Consider the following 13,703-nt stretch of genomic DNA (forward strand, 5'->3'; position numbering starts at 1 on the left):
GTCATACATTTACATATATCCACTCTTAAGGGAAGAGAATTTGAAAGTGGCTGTTGCTCTTTGGAGTGGCTCACAGGGGTTTATTTGCTCTCTCTTTGGTTAAAGCAGTGGTTTTCGACCTACATGTATGCATGAACACACACAAACACACAATCAATTTCACATATAATTTCAAGAGTTCAAAGATCAGAAATCCTAGTTAAATTCCTGGATCTGAGCCACTTGGCTGGAAGATTTAATAGGGAACATGTCTGTTGTGTTTAACAAACAGAAGGCTCATTTCTGACTCAGAAATGATGAGCAATATTGTCACTGAGACTGTTTATTCTCCATGCCTCAGAGGTCAAAGCTTGACCTTCTTACCTTAACCCGAGATTTACCAAAAGTTATTCATTTAAGTCTACTCAGCCTGTTATCCCTTTGATGTCACATAATTGGCTAATATGCAAAATACTTGTAACAGTATAACATGTCCACGTAGTACAAGTTGTATTTTATTTTGTAGTATAAAAAATAACCTGGCTTCTGAGGTGGCTCAGTGGTGAAGAATCCACCTGCTAAGCAAGAGACACAAGTTTGACCCCTGGGTTGGGAAGATCCCCTGGAGAAGGAAATGGCAACCCACTCCAGTACCCTTGCCTGAAAAATCCCACGGACAGAGGAGCCTGGAGGGCTACAGTCCATGGGGTCACAAAGAGCTGGACACGACTGAGTAACTAAGCAGCAGCGGCAGCACGTGTGCACAGACTAAAACAGTGAATCAGTAGCTCTCCTGCCACATTTAAGACTGAGAAGGAAGAGATCTAACATTTATTGAGGATTGAAGACACATTAGTTGCTCTGTGACTAACTTACTTAGTCAAAACAGTGTTGCCATTAGACAGATATTACTTTTTCCCTTTGCATGATACAAAACCTGAGGTTTGGTAAGTCTAATAAATTTGTCTAAGATGACCAGTTAATGAGCCAGCATTGAAACCCAGGTTTCTTGTAAGTCTTTACTTAACAGAGAACACGGGATATTTGTTGCTCTTCTGCTACTTGTATTCATCTCTCTCTTTCTGGAGAATTAGTTCTCCTGTTCCTCTCTGCTGCCCCAGTCTATTCTATGATGTATCCTTATAATTATTAACCAAGTTACCCCGCCTCAGGACTAAAGCTAGGATAATCACATCCTCTTTGATTTGTTTGAATCTTGCATGGAGAGACTCGAAGACTGAAAACTTTGTTAGAATTAATTCTTTCTAGTATTAACATCATGAATGAACTAACTGTTGACTCCTGTTGCCTACCCACCCTACAGCTACCCTGTTGGTTCTTTAGAATTCTTTTTGTTTCTGTGAGCTATTCAGTATCTTTTAATACACTTATTTCTTCTGTAGTTCTCTGGGCTGAATTGTGCTCCCCAAATTCATATATTGATGCGCTGACCTCTGGTGTGATTGTGTTGGGAGATGAGGCCTTTGGGAGATAATTAAGTTTCAGTAAAGTCATAAAAGACTTCCTTGACAGCTCAGTGGTAAAGAATCCGCCTGCAATGCAGGAGACATGGGTTTGGGAAGGTCCCCTGGAGGAGGAAATGGCAACTCACTCTAGTATGCTTTCTTTTTTTTAGTTAACTTATTTATTTTAATTGGAGGCTAATTACTTTACAATATTGTGGTGGTTTTTCCCATACATCAACGTGAATCAGCCATGGGTGCACATGTGTCCCCCTATCCTGAAGCCTCCTCCCATCTGCTTCCCCACCCCATCCCTCTGGGTTGTCCCAGTGTACCAGCTTTGAGTGCCTGTTTCATGCATCAAAGTTGCACTGGTCATCTATTTCACATATGATAATATACATGTTTCAATGCTATTCTCTCAGATCATCCCACCCTCACCTTCTCCCACAGAGTCCAAGGGTCTGTTCTTTGCATCTGTGTCTCTTTTGCTGCCTTGCATATGGGGTCGTCTTTACTGTCTTTCTAAATTCCATATATGTGTGTTATTATACTGTATTGGTGTTTCTCTTTCTGACTTACTTCACTCTGTATAATAGGCTCCAGTTTCATCCACCTCATTAGAACTGACTCAAATGCATTCTTTTTTCATATCTGAGTAATATTCCACTGTATATGTATATGTACTACAACTTTCTTATCCATTCATCTGCCGATGGACATCTAGGTTTCTTCCATGTCCTGGCTATTGTAAACAGTGTTGGGATGAACATTGGGGTTCACGTGTGTCTTTCAGTTCTGGTTTCCTTGGTGTGTATGCCCAGAAGTGGGATTGCTGGGTCATATGGCAGTTCTATTTCCAGTTTTTTAAGGAATCTCCACACTATTCTCCATAGTGGCTGTACTAGTTTGCATTCCCACCAACAGTGTAAGAGGGTTCCCTTATCTCCACACCCTATCTAGCATTTATTGTTTGTAGACTTCGATGGCAGCCATTCTGACTGGCGTGAGATGGGACCTCATTATGGTTTTGATTTGCATTTCTCTGATAAAGCCACTCTGGTATTCTTGCTGGGACAATCCCATGGACAGAGGGGCCTGGTGGGCTATAGCTGTGGGGTTGCAGAGAGTCAGACAGGACTGAGCATGCACGCATATATGCAAGATCATGCATGAAAACATCTCAAACCACTCCTGGCACACTCTAGGAAAACACACGTGATAAAGGTGAGACTTTCATGATAAGATTAATGTCTTCATAAGACGAAACACCAGAGAGCTTTCTTTCTTCTCTCCCTGCCATGTGAGGACGTAGTGAGATGGTGACTGTCTGCAGGCCAGGAAGAGAGCCCTCATCTAAGAAATGAATTGGCCAACACTTTGATCTTGGACTTCTCAGACACCTGACTCTGAAAAGTAAATTCTTATTGTTTAAGCCACCTGGTCCTGGTGCAGGAGACTTGGGTTCGATCCCTGAGTTGGGAAGATCCCTAGGAGAAGAAATGGCAATCCACTCCAGTATTCTTGCCTGGGCAATCCCATGGACAGGGGAGACTGGCAGGCTATAATCCATGGGGTTATATATGGATATTTTCTGTTGCTTGCTACCAACGAATTCACTACTTTATAAAATGGCCAGTGAGAAGACATAGGTTTAACTCTCAGTACTGTGGTTCTGAGATGAAAGAGAAAAAAGGACAGAGGTCATACCAGCAAATTTAATGACTTACTATCGTTTCTAGGAGGAAAAGCTTTGTGAATAAGACAGGAGTTGAAACTGTTTAACAGTGTAGGATTTGCAAATTATTCTGGATTATGCTATGCTTACTCTCACTTTATCTCGGTTGCATGTTCCTCGATTTTAACTTGACTGTGATTTAGCCCTCCATGGTGATAAACCAGTGCAGAGTTAGAAAATAAATTGGCTCAGGTTAGCTTTTCCTTTAGGCTGCAGAATTGGGGAAATGAAAACTAATCCCTAAAAAGAGATCTGCCAGGAAGAAAAGCTGCACTGAAACGGGCACCTGAATTTTTCCTTTCTACTTGTTTGCTTTGGTCTTAAAGAATGTAAGAAATTCTTACTGCAGGAATTTCTTCACTGGCCCCTAGTCACCTCTTCTTTCATCGTTTACTTTTAGAGCTTTGTTTGGATCTATATGTCTTTTACATCTGAGTAGTACCTTCCATGAGATAATTCAATTCTGAGAAATCAAGTCAGGAGAAGATGAAATGTAAGGTTTGCCTCACCTCTGCTATACTTTTTGTCTGCTTTTAAGGTTGACAAAATTTAAAGTTTTAAATTTCCTCCAGGATTTCTTGGCATCATCTATATTTTTTCCTCCTAGTTACAGAACATTTTAAGTTTGATGGTATCCTAGCAATCATGCAGCCCACCCTTCTTATCTTACAGAAGAGGAAATAAAGGCCTAAAAAAGTATTTGGCTTGTCAATAATTATATACTTAGTGACTGAACAGGGACTTGAACACAGTTGTTCAGATTTCCAGTTCTGGGTACATTCCACTTCCACGACCAGCCAACTAATTGACCAAGCCCAGAGAATAAAAGCAATTACCATTCAACCTAAACTAAAGAAAAAAATATGGAAAAGAAGAAATAAAATGTTCAAAGTATTGAGTTTTACTAGGCAAAGGGGAAGATTTTGAGCCATGTGGAAGAAAAAGGCAGAGAGCTATTGGTTTTTGGAAGGATTGCTTTTAAGCCCACTACCAGATTGCTTAATCCTCTGGGTAAGTGCCTGAATGTTTATTTAATGGGTTAAAGGATCCCTTCAAGGTGAGTGAATGAAACACTGTCTCATTTCTGTGTGAACAAAACTTTTAAAAAGAATTTTTTTCCTCTTGGGAGTTTGTCACATTAAACCTGCTTGGTTTGAACATCTATGTTGAAAACAGGCTAAGAGAACTTCATCTTATTTCTCTCATTGGCTTCTTGCCTTCCTGTCTTGCAAGAAGTGACGCTGTCTGGGCACCCTGTTCCTTCCTCAGCTCGAGACTGAACGTCCACTGTCCGCTGGGTAGCTCGTCTCTTTCTGGGGAACCACACCCTAGGTCAGGATGGTTTGTTTTCACTATAGGGCCAGCTGTTCCAGGATTACTTTTTCAGAGTTGGAAACCACAAATTTGAACCCTGAGGCAAAAGGCTGAGAATAAAAATGTAAAGAAAAATGTCAGAGAACTTTTTGTCAGACTGTCACCTTTCTGTTCAGAACTGAGTCTGCCTTTTACTGTTATTCAGTATCCCTCCTATAAACATATTGCTCTAAAGAACATATGATGAAAAGTCATGAGTATAAAGGGAAAACACACGTCCCTCTTCTTTCCTCTAGGCAACAAAAGCAAATATTAAGAAGGAGTAGAATATTTGGAATTTATACTCTTCCTTCTGAATAAAGGGGCATTTCTTGATAACACGATGGGTTTGGGCTCTGGGGTTGGACTCTCCAGTCCTTCGTTGTGTAATTAAAAGACAGTGATCAAAGCCAACATTTTGGTGAGGAAAACAACTTTGGAGCCATCCTTACCATAATGGGTTGCTGAAGTTGAGTAATTAGTAGCTACAGAATTTAGAGCAGGGTTTTAGGAAGTCAGTCTCTGTGGTTGAAAGCATATGCCATGTCATGAGAATTTACTGTACCATAAAAATATTCAATGAATTCTTTAAGCCAAAGGAAAAAGAAAGAGATAAATATCAAGTTCAGTAATTGAAGCTTGTTGTGTTTTGGAAAGTAGGTTATTTTTTCCTTTGTATTTAGATTACACTTAGAAACTTTTGAATCATAAATCCCTGTGATTTTTAATAAAGGTCACCAACAATATAAACACACATTTAAAGACAATTCATAATCACATTTCCACATTTAATGATACATATTTTTACATATTAGTTTCTACAGTTCTTTTCATAGGCTTATGTGTTTTATATTTTCAACCACACTTTTTTATATTATGCTTTTTAAATATAATATTCTGTCTCTCACTATTAAAATTTCCAGTTTTTAAAAATCATATTAACAGTTACTATTTTAAATGATTGCATAATAATATTTCATATTATCTATCTTAATTTGCTAACTTCTACTGTTCAACCTTTAGCTAGCTTTATTTTGGCAAGTAGATGTGTGTTATAGATAACATTGCATTGAGCATCTTCTTGTTTGTAGGTATTTATTTTATTAGTGTTCAGTTTTTTTCTCATAATTAAATTCCCGCAAATGATTGTGATTATAAGCATCCTTATGGTTCTTGCTGTATAACATGACATGTTGTTTTCTGAATTGTTTATGTAACATGACCATATGACATCCTCGACAGTGTTACGTATGTTGGATATTGTTATCATTTCTTTGTTTTAATTTGCATTTCTTTGATTATTACTGGAATGAACATTTTCCTTTGTGGATTTCCTTTTATTGTTTTTGCCAGTTGTATTTATTTGAATGTGCACTGTCTATGACAGTTCAACAGCCTATTTTTTCCTGTTTAATAGCTTCCGTAAGGAACAGTACACTTTGAACTCTGGACACTTGACTGTCTATTCTAAAGTGATCTTCAGGCCAGGAACATTAGAACACTTTTTTCTTAGGTGAGATTTATCTGAAACCATCGCACTACATTTTAACTGCAGTAACTATTTGTACCATGAGGAAACTATCCCACTTTCTCAGTGTCCTCTGAAAGAGAGGGACACCTGTGGTGACTCTTCTTATACAGGCATTAACCCCATCATAGAGCTCCACCCTTGTGACCTCATCCCACCCTAATTACCTCCCGCAGGCTCGATTTCCACATATTACCACACGAATTTTGAGGGGACGAAACATTCAATCCCTACACTCTCTTTCTCCCTCAGGTCATTCCAACCTCTACCCAAATACACATCTTCTTAACTAAGGGGAACTTGATGTGTGTTAAAGACAGAAGTATTAATAAAATTTCAGGAACACTTAATTGAGCTTATAAAAATTTAATCAGTAGATATAGAAGAAAACAAAATAAACAAGCAAAAGAACTGTGTGGGAGGAAATGGGGCATTTTATATCAGGGCCAGTCTCGAAGCATGATTTGCCTTGTGGGTATCGATGGCAGCGTGTGGTTTTAAGAGTCCATTTAGAAGAATATTTTCATGTCTTGTAACTCATGCGTTCTGAAGTTTGAGTCTCAGTCATGAATGACAGGAATGGAGCTTCACGATACAGAGATCTCAACAGCACTAGCAATTACCCCTTGGGTGCCTCCACTCCTCCCCTCCTCCCTCTCCCTTCCCTTCCCTTCATTCCCTACCCACGGCCCTTGCCCTAAACTCCCACATACCAACTGGCATCAGGCTAGTTACACATCTGGCTATTTCTTTATTTTCTTTTGTGAGTCAGAAATGAATCAATATCCTGGCAAGGAGTTAAAAAGGCTAGTCTTTACGAAGTGCTGTTTTGTGGGTAAATACAAACATGATAATTTGAGTGTTTAAAAACTTAAGCTTGAATAGTTATTTTAGGATTTAAAGAATCTCATTATTGATCATTAAAAAAAATTCAATTAGCTTGTAGGATCTGAATAAATCTTATTTGTACATGGTAAAAATACAAGCATTAGAAAAAGGTGTACAGTCAAAAACAAATTTCCTTCCCATTCTACAACCCCAGTGCCTTTGTCTCTCTTTTTCTCAGAAGCAACCATTACTAATTTCTTGCTTGTGCCCTATGGAAACACTCTCTGTATAATCAAACTTAAATGTTATTTATATAGTCCCCCTTAAAAACTCAAATAGGAAATACTGTGTACACCTGGTGTTTATTCTTATTTTTTCACTTTTAACTATGTTTTGCTTCTTGGAAACTGGTCTATATCAGCACACATAGTTTTATCCCATTCTTTTTACTGGCTGTATGATGAGGATGTGTTGTAATTTATTAAATTAGCCCCCTACTAATAGGTACTTAGGTTATTTCTAGTCTTTTAAAAAACAAACCCTAATGCATTGTAAAGATGTGTGTTTGTGCAAGTATGTTTGTAAATATATTTGCATGCTGAATAATCGCATGAAGATAAATGTGGTATTGTAGTGATTAAAGCATGAATACTAGAGTTTTACTATCCACTACCTGCTTACCACTTACTAACCTAGGGACAAGTTACCTAACTATCTGTACCTTAGTTTCCTCATCTGTAAAACTGGTATAAATACAGGTATAAATAAAGAGATATTGGAGATATACATATTAAGGGTGCTAATACAAGTACAGCATTCTGACATCAGCATAAAAAGTGGTCTCTATAAATTTTCTTGTTGGGATCATTTCTTGGAAGCCAAAACCGTATCTTTTAGAAGTATCATTGCTATTACTGGAGAATACCTTTATTCCCCTCAACTTTGACAAAGAAGAGCTCACTTCTAAGCTTGTCATAAGTATTTACATAATTGATGCTTAATTTTGGCTCAGAGAAGATGGTTGGGACGGTAAATTGAGAGTAAGAGTTCCTGCTTACTCTCAGGTAGAAGCAGGAGGTTGAATTTAGTCTCATTTGTTTTTGAATGTTGGGTTGAAAGTCATCATTTTGGGCCTCAGTGTCCTTGCCAGTTATATGCAGGGATTAGATAGATGATTCCTAAAGTAACTTCCAGCTCAAACAATTTTGTCTGTGCTTATTCCAGTCTCAAAATGAGGTATGATTTATATGACGTAGGCAATTATGAGAGAGAAGTTTAAAACCTGACTCATAAACAGTGTCACTTTGCACATGTTGTTCCCTCTGTGTGGAATGACCTTCCCCCATCTGACTGTGTAGCTGAGCCCTGACTCATCCTTGTAGACTTAGCTCCAGCTGGGTTTTCACTGTGAAGCCCTCCCTGGGTGCCCCAGCTCAGTTAGGCTGTCTCTCCCTTTGAACTGTCTTGGCCTCTGCATTATGTGGTGGGGTAAGGAGATCCAACCAGTCCATCCTAAAGGAAATCAGTCGTGAATATTCATTGGAAGGACTGATGCTGAAGCTGAAACTCCAATACTTTGGCCACCTGATGTGAAGAGCTGACTCACTGGAAAAGACCCTGATGCTGGGAAAGATTGAGGGCAGGCAGAGAAGGGGATAATAGAGGATGAGCTGGTTGGATGGCATCACCAACTCAATGGACATGAGTTTGAGTAAACTCTGGGAGTTGGTGATGGACAGGGAGGCCTGGCGTGCTGCAGTCCATGGGGTCGCAAAGAGCTGGACACAACTGAACTGAACTGATGAGTTTTTAATTATTACCTGATAGCTTTTATTTGTCATCCCCAGACTCAGCCTTGGTATTGCATCTTTGATGCATCAGGGTTGAGATGACACAGTCATTTCTTGGATTTTAAGTTCAATCAAAAGTCTGGGCCCTTCAGAGAGTGAGAAGGTACGTGTACATAGATAAACCCACCACCAGGAGAACACATGCTTAGCAACTAAAGCTCTGATGCGCCAGAAGGGAGAAAGCACTCTGGACAGGAGGGTGCCAGGGGTGAGGAGACGCTGTGGCCTCCAACAGAGGAGTGAAGCCCCCTGCTTGGTCCTCTCACCTGGTCCTTTCCCTGAGCTCAGCACAGGACTAAGGGGAGTGACAGAAATACTCCAGAGGCGTGAAGAATCTGAGCCCAGAGGGAAACCACATTTCTTTTCCTCAAGAGCACCCAGCGAGGTGGGAAGAACCCAGAGTGGACATGGCCGTGCACAGTACCCAGGTGCCCAGGCCCGAGGGGGCTCACAGAGGCTCAACAGTGTGGCAAGGTGTGGGAGCAGAGTTGTGACATCCTGTGCTCCATCAAAGAGGGGCATGGGTGGAGAAGGGCTGAGCCAGGCTTTGCTATATCTCCTGGGGCCCTGTGTGGTGTGGGAGCCACCAAATGGTCCTGTGTACTGTAAAGGGGCAAGGGGATTAAACAGGGTTGGGCCCCAAGGTACTTTAGACCGGGAACATGGACAGAATCAACAGTTTGACCTACATGGCCCAACTCCTGAAGACCAGATGGAGAACAGTTCAGTAAATACCTGGACTTGTTCACCCACTCCCAACCTGCCCCTGAGAAATGGTAGAATCCCAACTCAACTGAGATTCAGTTTCTATAATCTGGAGAAATAGGAACTCCATGAAGTTTGGTGGAAATGGATGCTTTTGAACTGTAGTGCTGGAGAAGACTACTGAGAGTCCCTTGGACAGCAAGGAGATTAAACCAGTCAACCCTAAAAGAAATCAACCCTGAATATTCATTGGGAGGACTGATGATGAAGCTGAAGCTCCAATACTTTGGCCACTTGATGCAAACAACTGACTCATTAGAAAAAAATCCTGATGCTGGAAAATATTGATGGCAGGAGGAGAAAGGGATGGCAGAGGATGACATGGTTGGATGGCATCACCGACTTGATGGACATGAGTTTGAGCAAGCTCTGGGAGTTGGTAATGGACAGGGAAGCCTGGCGTGCTGCAGCCCATGGGGTTCCAAAGAGTCAGACACGACTGAGTGACTGAACTGAACTGAGAAAGTTAAGATGTTTGATAAAGATTCCAAGGACTTCTAACTCTTCCCTATTGTCTCATAAATGTTTGATTCCTTATCTGCATTTCTGGTCATGAACTCTTTGAGGGCACTAAGTCTTCGGGCTTCCCAGGTGGTAAAGAATTGGCCTGCCAGTGCAGGAGATGCAGGAGATGTGAGTTCAGTCCCTGGGTCAGGAAGATCCCCTGGAGTAGGAAATGGCAACCCACTCCAGTATTTCTGCCTGGAAAATCCCATGGACAGGAGAGCCTGGGGGGCTAGAGTCCATGGGGTCTCAAAGAGTCGAACAGGACTAAGCTCGAGCACATTGTCTGTATCCTCTATTTTATTTTTCCCTATGCTTTGCAAGTGCTGACACAGAGAAGGCCTGTAGTCAGCTTTTGTTGAATAAGTAAATGGACCTTTATTGGATGGCTCTTCTGTGCCACAACCTGTCCTAACTGCCTTCAGAGCCCTGTGAACAAGATGTTATTATCTCCGTTTCACAATTGAGAACACTGAGGCACAGGAGGTGATGTAACCATCCCTGGGCAGTTGGGAGGCAGATCTCATTCACACTCTAGGCCCTCTGACACTCGACTGCTTTCCTAGGCAAAAAGGATTCTTTTAGAGTCTGAATATACCTATGGAATTAGGATGAAAGTTTTTCACTTACTGTAGTAAGTTTTTTTTTTTTTTTTTTTACGTATTTCTCAATTACTTTGAAAATAAACAGCAGGGTGTTCTGCTCATTTTACTTTTCTTATTGATTACAAGTTAGAAAAATTACCTATCACAGTATAACTGTGATACTATATGATACTATAAACATAATAAAGGTATGTGTGTGCTTAGTCGCTCAGTTGTCTGACTCTTTGTGACCGTATGGACTGTAGCCTGTAGACTGAATCCATGGGATTCTCTAGGCAAGGATACTGGAGTGGGTGGCCATTCCCTTTTCCAGGGGATCTTCCTGACCCGGGGATCGAACCTGGGTCTTCTGCATTGTGGGCTGATTCTTTAACGGCTAAGCCACTAAAGCTTAATATTCTTGCTAACACTGCTTTGTTTCTTTATAAAAGAAATGTAGGTTTTTATAGATGATATGTAAAATTAGAAAAGTACAAGAAGTTAGAATTCACTTATGATTTTACTTCCTTACAGATACTCACTACTAACCTTTAGTTATATTTCACCCTGATTGAAGAAAAATTAAAAAAATTTTTATATGTCATTGTATCAAGAATGTTCTGCATAGCATGGAGTGTTTAATGTTCACTGAGCCAAATTTATTTGGACTCTAGTGAACAGTGGGAGAAGTTATTAAAGTTATGACTTCACAGGTAAATTGAGATATTCAATATGCAAATTCTTGCTTAAGATACTCTTCTGGAAAACTTTTAAAATTTCAAGGAAAGTAAAAAAGTTAAAAAAATATATATATATATATACATAAATTTATATATATAATTTAATAAGACTATCATGACTATAATAAGCTTTAACTGCAATTTCAAAACCAAGAAGATGATAAAAATCACCTAATGAAACTGGTTTAGAAGTGGTTTAACAGTTCTGTGGGAGAGAGGAGGGGCCACATGTCCCGGAGGACACAGAGTGCAGTAACATCTCGCTCCACTCCAGAGGTGGTGAAACACTGGATTACAATAGGGAGTAAAAGTTTAGGACTCGATTTACATTTCAAGCTTTCTAAAAAATTAACATGTCCATTTCAGGCCAGTTAAAGAAACAAGGTACCTTCCACTTAAGGCATCAGAATTTTTTCAGTATGAATGGAAACTGCTATAGGATTGTTTTGGCTTGTGTCCATGGAGTTTAAGAAAGAAGGAGGCCTGGAGGGCAAGCTAAATTGACTTGATGTTTTTAGGTTTTTGACATGTGGGGACTAATCTTATTTCCATGTCAATGGACCCTGTCAGCTGCTGCAGATTAAAATATGATTAGCCCTTCCCTTCAATTGGCCATGTAATAAACTCATCATCCTCAAAGCATGGCTTGGTGGTTCAGAGCACAGACTTAGAACTGGATTCAGAATCCCAAATTTGCTCTTTATGGGCTTTGACACTTGGGGCAATCTGATGAAGACCTTTATGCCTCATCTTGTTTGTTCTTATCTCACAGGGGTGGTTTATAAGGATTAAATGAGTTATAGCACTTTGACTAATGCCTGGAACACAGTAAGAACTCTAAACTTGTTAAATAAGAAGTAATATAATTAGGCTCCCCATTTGTGACTGCTGGTGAACCAACAAACTGGGAGTGTGCTAATAACATGGCTGACTTGGGAATCTCATAATAATGAAAAAGTGCCCATGTTTTTGTGGCAAAGTGGGTGGGTATTTCAGCAAGAAACTTGCGGGTTCAGGTTGAGTACTACAGGGGTCTTCAAGTCAACTGAGTTGTTTCATTAAACATGGTATGTTGGGGCTGCCCTGGGGAGTAGGTGGGACAGCTGGGTTACTTTAGGAACAGGATGCATATTTGAAAGGAGGATTTGCATTTCTCAGATTATTTACCTGGATTGGGTGAGGTAAATTGAATCTGGGGATAGACTGGAGATGTCCAGGGTTATTCTTTCTTGCTAAATTTTTGGATAAATCAGATAGAATTTTAATCTTCAATTCACTGTTTCTGTCAGTTACCATTTGTTGGCTACTCTCACATAAGCAGAACTGAAGTAGAGAAGTAGCTTATTGCAAGCAGGGAAGCTCAAACAAGCAAGAGGAAAGTCAAGGCAAGAGGCTTAGAAGGGCCAGAAATTGTGGCCATTGGGGTCTGGAAAGCAGGGGCTGCTGCTCTTGTCCCTTGTTCATATTCCAGAGATGAGAATCTGATCAGCTTTGCTCCATCCAGGTACCCACCCTTGGCTAGAGGGCAGGGCGTCTAAACTGGAGGTCACACTTGCCTGTATCTGATGGAACAGTTCCTCCAAAGAAAAATCAAGATGCTATTTCCAGAAGAAGGAAGAAAGGCAGAAGAGTGGACAAAAACAGCAGATGTCTATCACGTTACTCTGTATTGCTTCAAGCAACTGATAAGGAAGTCAAAAGTCATAAGGAAATAAAGAGGCACTGATTTTCAGTCTTTCTCACCTATCCCAGCTGCCTTCTTCTCTGACTTTTTTTTAAAATTTAATTTAATTTTATTTTTTTAAATTTTAAAATCTTTAATTTTTACATGCGTTCCCAAACATGAACCCCCCTCCCACCTCCCTCCCCATAACATCTCTCTGGGTCATCCCCATGCACCAGCCCCAAGCATGCTGTATCCTGCGTCAGACATAGACTGGCGATTCAATTCTTACATGATAGTATACATGTTAGAATGCCTGACCTTGAAGCTTGTCTCCAAAGCCTGGACTTACACCAGAAGATATCCTCTGATTCTGATAGAATTATCTCCTGACCCTCCTGCAGTCTGATTGAAAGAAAACAGCTTAAAACATCATATGGATTTTTATCAAAATGGTGATAGTTGTTTTTCCATTAAGCACTTATTGGGTGTCTACTATCTATCAAAAAAGGCAAAGAGCCCTGTCTCCTGTATTTTAGAAATTTATAGTCAGGGAAACAAGACAGACAAATTACATGATTACAGTGTGGTGTGGAGAATAGCATAACAGAAACAAAAACCACACAGCCTAATCTGCTTAGGGGCTTCAGTGGAGGTGGTATTAGAACTAGGTCTTGAAAACTGAATGAGCATTTACAATTTTAAATT

General features: G+C 40.1%; 1 long non-coding RNA gene across 1 annotated transcript in view; it reads left to right on the plus strand.

Annotated features, from left to right (window-relative positions):
- LOC138441523 (uncharacterized) overlaps positions 1 to 13,076 on the plus strand; it is a 140,442-nt gene extending 127,366 nt beyond the window's left edge. Inside the window, exon 3 of the long non-coding RNA XR_011257380.1 lies at positions 12,837 to 13,076. This is a non-coding gene — a long non-coding RNA (uncharacterized lncRNA). The remainder of the gene's footprint in view (positions 1 to 12,836) is intronic.
- Positions 13,077 to 13,703: the final 627 nt, after the last annotated feature.

Source organism: Ovis canadensis, chromosome 5, assembly GCF_042477335.2.
Source record: "Ovis canadensis isolate MfBH-ARS-UI-01 breed Bighorn chromosome 5, ARS-UI_OviCan_v2, whole genome shotgun sequence".
NCBI lineage: Eukaryota > Metazoa > Chordata > Mammalia > Artiodactyla > Bovidae > Ovis > Ovis canadensis.